Source organism: Limulus polyphemus, unplaced genomic scaffold, assembly GCF_000517525.1.
Source record: "Limulus polyphemus unplaced genomic scaffold, Limulus_polyphemus-2.1.2 Scaffold41, whole genome shotgun sequence".
In the NCBI taxonomy this organism is placed as follows: Eukaryota; Metazoa; Arthropoda; class Merostomata; order Xiphosura; family Limulidae; genus Limulus; species Limulus polyphemus.
The window spans coordinates 650,861-664,982 of NW_013665651.1; the positions used below are offsets into that span (position 1 = coordinate 650,861).

At 33.5% G+C, this 14,122-nt stretch overlaps 1 long non-coding RNA gene across 3 annotated transcripts; it reads right to left on the reverse strand.

Annotated features, from left to right (window-relative positions):
* Positions 1-178: 178 nt before the first annotated feature.
* Positions 179-13,840, reverse strand: LOC111086425. Of its 3 annotated transcripts, none has more exons than XR_002611139.1 (3): positions 13,524-13,840; positions 1,292-1,408; positions 179-758 (listed from the first exon to the last, which is right to left on the reverse strand). It is a non-coding gene; the product is annotated as an uncharacterized LOC111086425 (long non-coding RNA). The 3 variants fall into 3 exon arrangements; XR_002611140.1 differs by having other exon boundaries at positions 13,520-13,840; XR_002611138.1 differs by lacking the exon at positions 13,524-13,840 and adding an exon at positions 5,456-5,794.
* Positions 13,841-14,122: the final 282 nt, after the last annotated feature.

Here is a 14,122-nt window from a genome sequence, read left to right on the forward strand (position 1 = left end):
ATATCACCATCAGTTATATTTAGCTAAAAATATTAACACCAGGTGTATTTCGCTTAGCAATCAGGATTTGTTTTCCAAGATCGTTCAAATGTGTGTGTAACTGTCAGGAACAAACGTTTATAAATGGATATTACAATGAATAAACGACTATAACAATAAATAAACGCTTCACTGTTGTTCAAATGTCTTTACTAATATGATTATTTTACACTTTTTATGTAAGATATCTTCAGTTGTGGATATACTGTTAAAAATTGATTTACAGAATCTTACGAAAAATGAACGATGTTTTGCTAAAACACTTAATCATTCAACTACAAGAGGTAAATTCCATCAGTTATACACAGTATAGTAAATGTCTTCAGAATCCTCTTAATGCTTTCAGTAACCTCTTGATGTCTTTGGAAAATTTTCTTGATGTCTTCAGCAGCCTTATAATGTTTTTGGAATTCTCTTTTGATGTCTTTAGCAATGTCTTAAATGTCTTTGGAAATCTTTCTTTGTGTCTTTGAAAGCCTGTATTGTTGTCTCTAGTAACCTTTCTTGAGGCCTTCAGTAGCCTCTTGTTGTCTTTGAAAGCTTCTCTGGATGTCTTTAAAAGCCTGTCTTGATGTCTTAAGGAACCTTTCTTGATGCCTTCAGTAACCTCTTGTTGCCATTGGAAGCTTCTCTTGATGCAGTTAAAATCACATCGTATTTTTTGTTGAATTTAGAAGAATTAGAGCTACCTTGTTCTAGGTAGTTTTAGTGAAGAGGAACTTAAATGAATTTACATTTTAAATAACAGAATACTTACGTTTAATAAATCAACACCAGTAAATTTTACAATATATACGGTTAAAATAATGTTATGTATTATTGATAATTACTCATACTCATACTCAAAATAAATGTGGACTCATGTTTTAACTGCTTCTTTAACCTCAGTTTTAAGATATTCACAATCTCTAATTATCATCATATGTAATTCTTAAGTATATTGACCTCCTAATTTTCTCATTCTGTCCTGCATTTTCAACTTTAATAGGGCAGACGTTTTCTTTTTAACTATTATAAGACTAGAGAACAAAAAATATTCCTGAGAATATAATTAATTTCGCTAATTAAAAAAAGACGGAGTTACTACGTGTAGCTTCATTATAGAGTTGTATATCACCTCCAGCTGTACTCCAGACATATAACGAATCTGGGGTTTGACCTTTACAATGGACACAGCACTGATAGCCAATCGTACAGCTTTGTGGTAAAAACTCAAAGAAACAAATAACCAAACAATAAAACTATATCTTACAAGTGTGTTTTCAAGAAGTCCAGGCCTCGATAAGCTTATTTTGGTGTCATCTCTCTTACAAGTGTGTTTTCAAGAAGTCCAGTCCTCGATAAGCTTATTTTGGTGTCATCTCTTTGCCTTTACAAAACAGAAATTAAAAAAAGAAAAAAAGAGGAGAGGATAATAGTTTCAAATAATCCATATTCCTTAAATCTTATGGTTAACCGTGCTACTGAAAATGTTCAGTAGAATATTTTTGGCACCATTACTTTAAAGCTAAAACGTAAAGTTTAGTTTAAAGTTATTAATTTTGACACATGTGGTACCTATCCGGGATTAAATGTAAAGTACGTATATGAGCACAGAATCAATAAATTGCGCTACCTTGTCAGAATATTAATGTTGATCGTATCTTACAAACATGTGTGCCTTAACAGGATTACATGTAATATATATTAATACTAATTACAAATCATCAAAGTGCGTTTACCTTGCAATAATATCAATCTAAGCTGTCTTTTATATTAACGTAAGTAAACAATGAATGTGTTCTGTTTCAAAATACTAATCTGTTTCGACATTTACATTTTTGACAAAGCAGTATTCTACTCTTGGAGTTCCACTACGCCACCTGTCTCAATGTTGCTTTTTTTATGTCAAACGTTCCGACTAAGTAGCAGAACTAGTGTGGACCCTAATTCTAAACAGCTTTCTTATATAGTCAAGATTAAACGTGTCAAGAAGATGGATGCGACCCCTACAGGAGGTACGAAGAACCTTTTGTGTCCGAAGTAAATATGTATCTCAACGTAAATTGTGCTACCTATCTATCTATCTTACTCTTATATAACTAACTTGTCTTAAAGCTTTAATTATTGTATGTATTTTAATTCGAAATATATTATGATAGTACACTGTCATGTATAGCGTTTCTGGAATTCTGGTAATACCTCATCACATCAATGCCCCCCTAGCGGCACAGCGGTATGTCTGCCGACTTACAACGCTAGAATCCGGGTTTCGATACCAATGGTGGGCAGGGTACAGATAGCCCATTGTGTAGCTTTGTGCTTAATTACAAACAATCATCACACCAATCGCTTTAACTATTGTGTGTATTTAATACGAAATATATTATGATAATCCACTGTCATGTATATCGTTTCTGGAATTCTGATAGTACCTCATCATACCAATCGTTTGACGTAGTAAAATTATAATTTTTAATAACACCTTATCCAACCTATTGGCCAATAAAGCAAGTTTTAAAATCCCTTTAGTATCGAATTAGGTATATATCAGTTAAAAATACTAAGTTTTAAAATTCTGGAAGTACCCTATTATATCGAGTGACTAGCATAGGAAGCTGCTTGTATAAACACGTCATGCCTTTCTGCAATGCTTCTGAGTCTTTGATTATTTATTTCTCAGAGAGAGGGAGATGATTATTTTCATAAATAACTTTGATGAAAAAAGTAAAGAGGGCGTGTGCTGGCACTGTGGTAGAGCTTTGGATTCCAGAGATGGTTTGTTTGTATGAAGTTAAGCACAAAGCGACATAATGGGCTATCTGTGCTCTACCCACCACGGGTATCGAAACCAGGATTCTAGCGTTGTAAGTCCGCAGACATACCACTGTACCACTGTGGGGGGGAGCTTCAGAGATGGCGAGTTGGGCTCGAAATCCATACATATTATATTCGTCATGCTATAAGCTGTGAGTGCGTTATAAGAGTTACAGTAAGATATTGCTGACTGGCTGCGTTTCTTTTGGTCAGTAGTTCAGTAGTAGCTTTGTGTCTATATAAAAATAAAAACAAAACAAAGACAACTTTCCTTATCGACGGTAAAGTTAGTTTCTGTTTACTCCACCAACGCACGACATTCTTTTAGTACTCATGATTTAAGCTCGTTTCTTAAAGATAAGTGACATGCGTCAAATTCTAAGCAATCAGATTTAGTGTTTGCTCCTATAGTGGCACTCCTAAGCTTATGAGCCACGCGAGATTCATGTTGAAATATTATCTCACACAATCTTCCATGATGATGACCAGCACATTACACGTAGCCGAAGATCGATGTTTAATTTGTCTCTGGAAATTGTGGTCACCTATCAACGTTGACCATTAGATAGCTTCTTTTCCATCTCTGCCAGTTCGTGTTTCTATGTGAAAACTTAATAAGTAAATATCGGAAATAAAGTAGGGAAGATAGATTAGATAACCACACAAAACTAGGCCTAACTGATGTCTTATTTCAGCTCTAATTTATCACAACTCCAATGATTGACCATTGTGTGAAGTCGACAGACTGCAGGTTACTGCTCTAGCCTTTACACAACCTACACAGTGCTTGCTACAGCAAAGACACGTATAATTAACGTGTGTAGACAACTAACTTCATCAGAACAAGTAGAAACTGAAGCTAAGCCTAATATTTTATTCTTTCTTACGTGATATACATGCTTCATCAAGCTCCGCTGACTGGTCACGAAACACTAGAAAATTTGCTTTATGTTTGTATAAGATTATTCTGTACAGGTTTTGTAAAAGAATACACACATATATATATATTATATATTTTTTTGTTTATAGTGTTTAACTTTAGTATTTTTTTTTAATATTAAGTATTATATACGTTATAAATTTATATAATAATAACATAAATATATCACACATATTAAAATGTATAAACAAAAAGCTTTAATCTATCAGTTAGTAAACTAGCAAATAAATTAAAAACACACTCAAAATTTTAAACCAAGTTTATCCAATATTGATATTAAAACAATTATAAAATAAATACTGGTTTAAGTGATAAAGATCTAGGCTCATTATCCCAAGTGCAATAGGAATGTTGCACATAGAAGAGATTTTCATAGATGACTAAGGAGCTTATACTTAAGACATTTCACATGCCACTATAAAAAAAACCCAAACGTTATTAGATTTTACCAATAGCCCTTGGCGTTTCACACCAGCATTTTCATTGCTATTATGAAGCTTTGTTCACAATGTTTATTTAACATGGAGTCGAATAAAATGACAACCACGCTTAAGTAAATGTGTTATTACTTCTTTTTCCATTTGTTGGTAATAAATAGTAACAAGACCGTGTTCTTAGATTTAACCAATCATGTATTTAACGTCCCTAGTGGCCCAGCGATAAGTGTAAAGGCTTGTGACGTTGAAAACAGGGTTTCGATACCCATGGTTAGAACAACACAGATATCCCATTGTGTAAGTTGGTACTTAAAAACAAACAAACAGATATGTATTTATTCAGTAAATGATAATAAGTAATTTTAAATTATGTGGGGAAACTGTACAAAAACTCTCTCTCGCTCTATATATCCATATATGCACTTATGGACATATTAAAACCTTAACGCAGTATTATAAGCCACTGTTTCTTTTGACAGTTTCGCCAGCTTCGTTTCTAGTAACGTAAGTCTGAGTAGTTCAAAACCTGTAGTCCGTTATCCTGTGTTTAAAAGGATGTGCCCCTAACTGGATGATTGCCATTCTGAGCTGGTGATAAGATCTTGGCTAAGGGCGAGGGCGTCAAAGAGGGGTGGGTGAGGTGTGCGGACCACTTAAAAGCTTTTTAACATAAAAGACCCTTATGCGGTTCATACAAAATGGCTCATTGAAAATAGATTTTTTACTAAATGTTTTAAATTTTCTGTCAAATGACTTTTCTTTATCTAGCAACTTGTTAATTAAACACAATCCTAAAATATGTAGCTGTGACAGTTTGATAAATATCGTTTTGTAATTACAACATTTAGGTTAAAGAAAAAAGTCAAATACGCCTATTCCAAAATCAAATAGTTTTCACTTAAATAGTTATATCTGAAACATGTTAAATATACGTTTGTAATGGAGTTTCCCTTTTGCGGCTAGTTTCTGTTAAACTTTATAAATTAAATACTTTAAAATACATATATTAATAGATCATGTCAGAATTTCAATCCGAATAAGGCTGCGCATAGCTACTGTATATTAAGATTACGCTTAGCGACTGTATATTTTACTGCTGTTCTATACAACCTGAAAAAAAACACCTTTTAAACTGAAATTTCGAATTAGGAAATGATCATATTTGTTTCGATAATAAAACAGTTAATGTAAAGTGGAAAGCGTTAAAAGAAATATATGTATACGATCAAACTGATGTTCAAACCTAAACAGCTGAAGGTCTTGTACAAACGTGGAGAACTTGTTTTCAGAACTAGGACAGCAAAGTTCAGTTGTTGGTATATTGTTGCAAACTGGATCATGACGTAACCAAGAAAATATGCCGACTTTCTTTGAAAGAGAAGCAAAAGAGCGGTGGAGAAAAAGATAGTATAGTTAAGTGTGGGAATCAAAAGGGATGATTACATCTCTGATTAAATATCCATTTATCATAAGGTGACAATAGCAAGGGCTGTCTGATAGGACCAAGTGGAACTTCTGCAGGCGGCGTGCGTTCTTCTTTTCTTTTTTTTTTGGTTCTTTTTCACCGCCGTAACGCATGAAGTTATTGCACACCACAACGCAATCAGCGATCTACTAGGAATGATAAATAATCACATAAGCCGGCTAGTTAATGGTTTGTCTCTCCCGGTGAGCATACAGGGGGGAAATACGGTTTTTGTCGCAGCAGGGGATTATAATTGTTAACGTGTTTTTAGGACTGAGAGGTAGTGAAAAAACTGTGCCACAATCAGAAAGTTAATACTCGTTTCTCCTCATTCCCACCTAGGTGATCACGCGTTCTCTGTGACGGTGTCAGTGACTGGAGAGCCAGATCTTACCCTACATGGAGCTTTATACTCGGTCCGCGCCCAGGCATCCCAGGACAGCGATATGTCATTTATCACTGTCTACCCGAGTGTCTAGCGCGTGATGGTACGTGGTTCACGTGCATGAATATTGGTGTCTATTCACGTCACTTGTTTGGAAGGGGGCGAGGGGGGAGACGTACAAAAGTCCTATTGCTTATATTCACTGACTCAAATATTGGTTATCTTATGCTATGAAAAAAAAAAAAATCGCTAATATTAAAAGTTCTTAGATTCATCAAGTCAATTGACCGATGTGGTTGAAACGGATTAATCATTTTTTATATTCACTGAAAGGTTTTATAATGGTAATCAGTTTTAAAAAGTGCGAAAATCTATCAATTAGGATGAGTTATGGCAGATGAAAAAAATAAGAGTTTGCTACTTATGTCTAAAAAAAAGGTGTAAAATATCGAACAAAATACAGTCATTCGTTCTATAAACTATTTTGTTAAGTTCTATTTTTTATGTGTATATCTCATGCAAAAAGAAGTCGTAGGTGTATTTTTGCGTAGCAGGAGGTCATCCATTTAAATTAAACTTGACCACTAACATGATAATGCCCAAATTTAGTCATTTTTTTACGTGCTAATTAATCAGTATAAATAAATATGATGATAGCATCGACTTTTAATCAAACAATGAATTATGCTAGTAGCAGTTTACAAAGTTGTTTGTTGGGTGTTTATATAGTTTCACTTCAGGATACTGACTACGGATCCACAGAAGAAGAGGTTAAAAGTGGTTTCAGCAGAGAGGTTAAATGTGATTTGAATGAAAGATTAGCTAATTAGGGTTTCAAAGAAGGTGAGGTTAATTAAGATTACGGTAAAGGAGATTTTAGTACGTCTTTTTTAAAAACAAGCTAGTTATAGTTATAATGAGGTGAAATTAAATACACCATCTATGGAGAAAATGCCCAGTGTGGTTTCAGTAGATGAGAGTTGTAGTTTCAGTCCAGGAGAGGTTAACTATGCATCCGATGGAATGTGTTTTAATTATGATTTTAATGGAGAAGTGATAATTGTGATTTTCGTGGAAGAGAATTGATATATGTATATAACATATCGACTTGACTCGAAAGTCTAATTCACGTTAATTACTAACGTAGCATAATGTCTTTAACTTATCATCACCATGGATGTCGCGAATAATTTAAAACCATGACGCTATTTTAATACTTCACTGCCCAATTATTTAATGATGTGTTAAAATAGAACTGAATGCTGTGAGAGTAAACTTCATTATGACCAACAATCAGTATTAGTTGTCCAAAGAGCTGTTAGACAGTGTCGAGCACACCTTAGTTTTCAATCTCATGTTAGGCATCCTGATATGTCTGTTGAGTGTTTGAGTAGCTAGTAATTTATGACCTGCGAACATGCCGTGATCAGTGGGGGGTCAAATCCGGATACAGTGGCTTTGTTCTGTTCACCCACGGGCAGACAACGCTAAGAATTGCGAGAAATCTATCATACGTGGGCAACGTCACTAGAACTAGATACATCATAAGCCGAACTTCACGGCTTCACAACGGAAGACAGTGATGGAGCAGGGGCACAGTGCCCTCGCAACATAGTCCCCACCTTATTTTATATGCTATTTCCCTCCTCCTCCCCTTTCCACTAATACGACTCAACACGGATAATGTCGCCAATTCAAGGGATTAAAATACAAGTGAAACAGGTTGTTACATTCTTCAGTTATGTCGTTCGGAATCAACTGCAGCAAACGTAAATGGAAGCGAATGCCGTAGCAATAATATTTAGTTTGAAATTTATGTTAACGGAAAGTAACCGAATCTGGAAAAACGACTTGAGGTTATTGGCAATATTATTTTGTGTATTTACAGGTATTGTGCAAATGTCACAGAAACAGTGTTTAGAATAATGAGAAATAATATTAAAACCAAATACTTCCCCCCCACTCCCGTCAGAGGACCTGAACGTTTCGTGCGACACTGTAGATACTTACAAAACTCCTTACTACTCCACCAATAATATTATAACCAAATATCCCTCTCAGAGGACCCGAACGTTTCGTGCGACACTGTTGATATTTACAAAACTCCTTACTAATCCACCAATAATATTATAATCAAATATCCCCTCAGAAGACCCGGACGTTTCGTGCGACACTATTGATATTTACAAGACTCTTTACTACTCTACCAGTAATATTATAACCAAATATCTCCCTCAGAGGACCCGGATGTTTCGTGCGACACTGTTGATATTTACAAGACACTTTACTACGCCACCAATATTCAACACAAACAATAAAAATGGATGTTATTCAACATTCACATGAATACTTCGTAGAGAGTAAGAAAATATCTCCCAAACAGGGATATCAAGGTGTATCACACTGGCATTGCTAACAAGTATCATGTTGGCTGTGCTTAAGAGAAACGTTAAACGACAGAATTTTGCGATCATTTCAAGTTAAGGAAGCATTATGAAAAATAAAAGTTTTTGTTTCAGCTCTTAAACAAAGTTGTGGATCTATTGTAACACAAACTGTTGGCACTTCTATGCACATTTTGATAACATGGTCCTGGAAGAGAAATGTTGTTGTTTCTCCTGTCCTGATCGAACAGTTATAACACAAACTATTAGCATTTCTATACACATTTTGATAACATGGACCTGGAAGAGAAACGTTGTTGTTTCTCCTGCCCTGATCGAGCAATTGTAACACAAACTGTCAGCATTTCTATACACATTTTGATAACATAGACCTGGAAGAGAAACGTTGTTGTTTCTCCTGCCCTGATCGAGCAATTGTAACACAAACTGTCAGCATTTCTATACACATTTTGATAACATGGACCTGGAAGAGAAACGTTGTTGTTTCTCCTGTCCTGATCGAACAGTTATAACACAAACTATTAGCATTTCTATGCACATTTTGATAACATGGACCTGGAAGAGAAACGTTGTTGTTTGTCCTGCCCTGATCGAGCGATTGTAACACAAACTGTTAGCATTTCTATGCACATTTTGATAACATGAACCTGGAAGAGAAACGTTGTTGTTTCTCCTGCCCTGATCGAGCGATTGTAACACAAACTGTTAGCATTTCTATGCACATTTTGATAACATGAACCTGGAAGAGAAACGTTGTTGTTTCTCCTGTCCTGAGCGAATACTGTGGGTCTGCATTTTTCCTTGAGAGATGAAAACTTACCTAAATCATGATTAATCTTTTAACTACCGTTACCTCAATTACTTTTAACTGTAAAAAGAAAACGAAAACTTTTTAAAATGACTTACGGAAAACTACCAATATATATCACGCACGTACTAACATTTTAAAACTTATAATCTACAATTAATAAAGTAAACACGGAAAAGCCTAATGTAAGCTTAAATATCGAAAGAAATAGTTCTAAAATTCACGTAATAAGAGCTTTAAAAATGTAATTCGAATTACATAAGAAAGAGGGAAGTCAAATAATGTGCCTGACTAGCCGTATATGATTCAATAACACTTGTATCCTAAACCCAGGCTCAGGTTTTGGTATTTATATTATTACAAGCATGGAAAACTTATTATTATTATATAAAAGTACCTAGACACGCCTGAAGCTCAGAATATTACTAAATGCTCCATATGATATATATATATATAACACGTTTAATTTTTTCAGTTTATCTGATTAGCATCTTTACCGCATAACTTTTCTGTACCGTTGTGAATGCATCATTGCAATGGAAATGTATTTTACCCATAGAAACCACAATACTTTAAATCATAAAATGTAACGCTTTTAAACACCAATATCTACAAAATAGACAAAATTATTAGAAAGATTGTGGCCGAAACTATACTTTGTAATAAGTTCAAATATACTCTGAAGACGTTAGAAAAACGATCACTTTAGGGACTCTCAATGAAGTCTTAAATAGTTCGAAACAGTTTTCCGTTCCGTTTACTTCTCTTATTTTATATTAATTAAAATATTAATATATATATATATATAATTATTCATGCATTTATATTTTGGATTTGTTTGTTTGTTGGTAATTAAGCAGAAAGCTACACAACGGGTATCGAAACTCAGTTTCTAGCGGTATAAGTCCGCAGACATACCACTGTGCCACTGAGGGGTCTCTATTTTAGACTTATGAATAAAATATCATTATATAAACCTGTGTTTCTTCCACGATTCGTTGCTGAATCAAACGAGAATTATTAAAGTTAAACTACCCCATTTTTAAAGGTTGTTACATATTAAGTTTGTTATATCATGTGTATAAACTACTTTTGAAGTTAAAGGACAATGTTTGATTTGTACAATTTAATCATTTTTTAAATTTAAATTATTACCATATCTAAAAGTATAACATGTTTGCATATTAACGTCTGATCAACGCAAGCTACCCGTATAGATCAGATCCAAAATTCAATCCAGTAACGAATATATATAAGTTAATATACTGTTCTTACTTATAATGATTAGAATACATTGTTTGACCACTTGGATACTCTCGCTATTAGGGATATCTTAGACCGTAATCCCAATGATATCTCACGAGGTTTGGCCATTTTAACAGACTTGAGTTAGTCTTCAATCCATATACTAAAATAACAAGACATGTAATCTTTCTAATAAAGATATATATATATATATAATACAAAAGTAAAATTAATAAAAATAAATTAATTAAACTTTCTACCAATATTATTAATGAAAGAATAGAGTCTAACATTGTTACAAGACAAAAATTTAATATTTTTTTGAGAATTTAAAAAAAAAGCATTTATTGAATATCTTTTGATTTCATTTTTTTATAATATTAGTGTTTTTCAAGCGGGTTTTTAAGATAATTTTTAAAATAAGTTTAAAAGAATTTTAAGACTACCGTTGTTTTTTTATTTATTTTCAGTTTTTGCTTAGTATTTAACTTATTAGCTTCTCTTCTTTTCAATCAATTTTTAGGCTAAAAAGTAGCTCTTGCACTAGAAAACTTGTCCAAATATGTTTTCAAAAAATAGTTATGTATGTGTACTATTTCAGTCTTTGTCCAGTCGAAGGCTGAACTTTATACATAACATATGCATGCTAATTTGATCTAAATGTTTACCTTACGTTTATTACGAAAGACAAATAAAACATCACATCTGATACTTACAAAAGTACAAGTTCAAGTTTCGGTGAGAATGTGACGTAAGTGACATGTGGTTTAAAAAATCTCGATGTAAAAAAAAAAATATTGTTTCGAAATATTCTCAGAATACCAGTACATTCCTATGTTAGTATTCGGATGCTTCTACAAATTCCAAATCCACGTTGAAATTGACCAAAGATGTTTGCCACTTCTTGAAGAAAAGAAACTTATCGATGAAGATAAAGTACAGCAGAAGAAAAACTATATAATTCAAATAAAACAAAACAAAATAGAACAAAGTGTATAAATAACGAAAAACTAAAGAAAACAATTAGATACAGAATATAAATAAACAAGAAAATAAGAAATAAATTACAGGATAAGGAGTAACAGATGAATTACTGGGACGATTTCAGATACCGGATATAAAAATATGTAAAATCAGTCATATCAAAATAACAAACACTAAAGATGTTTACCACATCCTAAACTTTCCTTCACATTCAGACTCATAACTACAGTGTTTACAGTAAAATAATATTTCTATATTTTTTTTCTAAATATACAGAGGTCCCGGCATAGCCAGGTGGTTAGGGCGCTCGACTCGCAATAGAATAGAGTTCAATAGAATTGTAATAATACTTGTTATTCACACCTTACAGTTCAATAGAATTGTAATAATACTTGTTATTCACACCTTACAGTTCAATAGAATTGTAATAATACTTGTTATTCATACCTCACAGTTCAATAGAATTGTAATAATACTTGTTATTCATACCTCACAGTTCAATATAATTGTAATAATAACTAACGAATATGGAGTATTCAAATAAAACGTTTTATACAAATCCATAAAAATGCGAATTTTTGAAAAAAAAATCGTATTCATTAAAGCTATATTAATATTTGTGAGAATATAATAGTACTTTAAAGAAATTTCCATAGGATAATATATATCAACTGGTTTACTTCGCTTTAAAAATGATAGTGATTCATGAGTAATTATTGGAGTCTTTTGTAAAGTATTTGATCCATTACCAGTACTAGGCTTATATTTCTATTATTCATTAAAGTATTCTTAACTGTATGATTTGCAGTGATTGACATCATGTATGTAAATAATATCGTACATAAAGACAACAGACAAACATGTATATGTTAAAGTTTTTGTCTGGTAAATTTCTATTAATAAGCACAAACTCAACATTGTATATTCTACGTTCCGCACGTGCTACATTTAATTGCTGTGTGAAGTCTCATTAAGTGTTAAGAGCAAATAATTAATGTTGCTAATTTTTCTTGTCGACCTCACGCCGAGTCTCTTACAATGGGAAGAGAAAGGTGAATTACATGATCATGAGGGGTAGAGATGAGGGTCACAGGAAACTGTTGCTCCTAAGCCGGACACAGAGCTAGTGGAGGCCGAGAGATGCGACAGCAGTGATTAGTAATAAGCACGGTTAATCTGATAAGGGATGAGCCAAAGACCTCTCCGATCACCACCGCATAGAAAGTAGATTGTGCCGCGAAGTATACGACGTATGAGGTGTTGATAACCGATGTTATCCCATATCGAATAGGGGAAGAATACGCCCTAACTTTATTAAAGAGGACACGTGTTCACATGAATTCTACAAGAGCTCGTTAGTAGTTAGCGATGAAGGACTAAACTTTTATATTATGGGCATTTAAAAGCTTAAAAAGACCTAATTTATGTGATTAATGCCTTTGTTTATGGCGGGCTTTTGCACGTAACACTCAGATACGTTAGGCCTAAAGGAACTGAAAAGCTGTAAACCACGCCTATTTCTTGGAAATGACGAAAAAAATAAAGAAAAAAATGATCCGCAGATCGTGACTGTTCTTCAAGATTAATCTTAGGGAGTATCTTAGGACGAAATACAAGAATGGAAAATTGTCATAAAAATATCCCTGATGAATTTATACCTTTGCTGCAATTATGCCTAACAATAAATTATCGGTCTCGCATTAAAACTGACCACTTTCAGTACAGATGCAAACATGTGTTTAAATAAAACAAAAACTACATGTTAATATCTTCTAAATACATTAATATAATTATTTATAATAACTTTCCAAAATTATAAAAGAAGAATGCACAAAGAAAACAAAAAACAAACATGTTTTAGATTGATTTAAAAAAATCCTAAACTGAACGGCTACAACAATAACAACAAATAAATAAATAAATTGAGAACATTTAGCTAATCATGCTAGGTATTAGCATTAATGTTAGGTAACGAGCATTTCACATGAATTGTCTCAATGAGGCAAAATACTTACTCACCATTACCAGTAACTGGACAAACAAAATATTGCGCAGAACAGTTTAGAGATTTACAGAGTTATACTATGAAGTGTCTGCGTTCTGTCCGTTGCAGAGAATCAAATCCGGAATTTTAGGGCTGTAAGGTCATAAGCTTACCTCTTTATCCACCAGGGAACAAAAAGAAATATATATATAATGTGACATCTGGGTATTTCTGCGATTACTATTAAGAACTGCAATTCTTTAAAAGTTAGTGTTAAATTAGGTAAAGTATCAACATGTGTTTAGTTGTAAAAACAGAAATAATATGATAAAAATATTGATAGTGTAGGGGACTTAGTAGTTACATCAGGTTTGGAGACGGCTATGGATCTGAGGGTTTACGATTCACATCTACTTGCCGCAAAATCGTAGTCCGCACTTTGAAGCCTTGAGTGCATTATAAGAGTGACGGGCGCACCCACACATTGAATAAGAGTACCCCAAGTACTTCCAGTGGTTGCTGTTCACTAGTTGCCTTCCCTATAGCCTGTCAATTCAAACTTAAGGACGGCTAAAACTGATAGCCCTTGAGTAGCTTTGCGCGAATTTCCGGAACAAACAAACGAACAAAATAG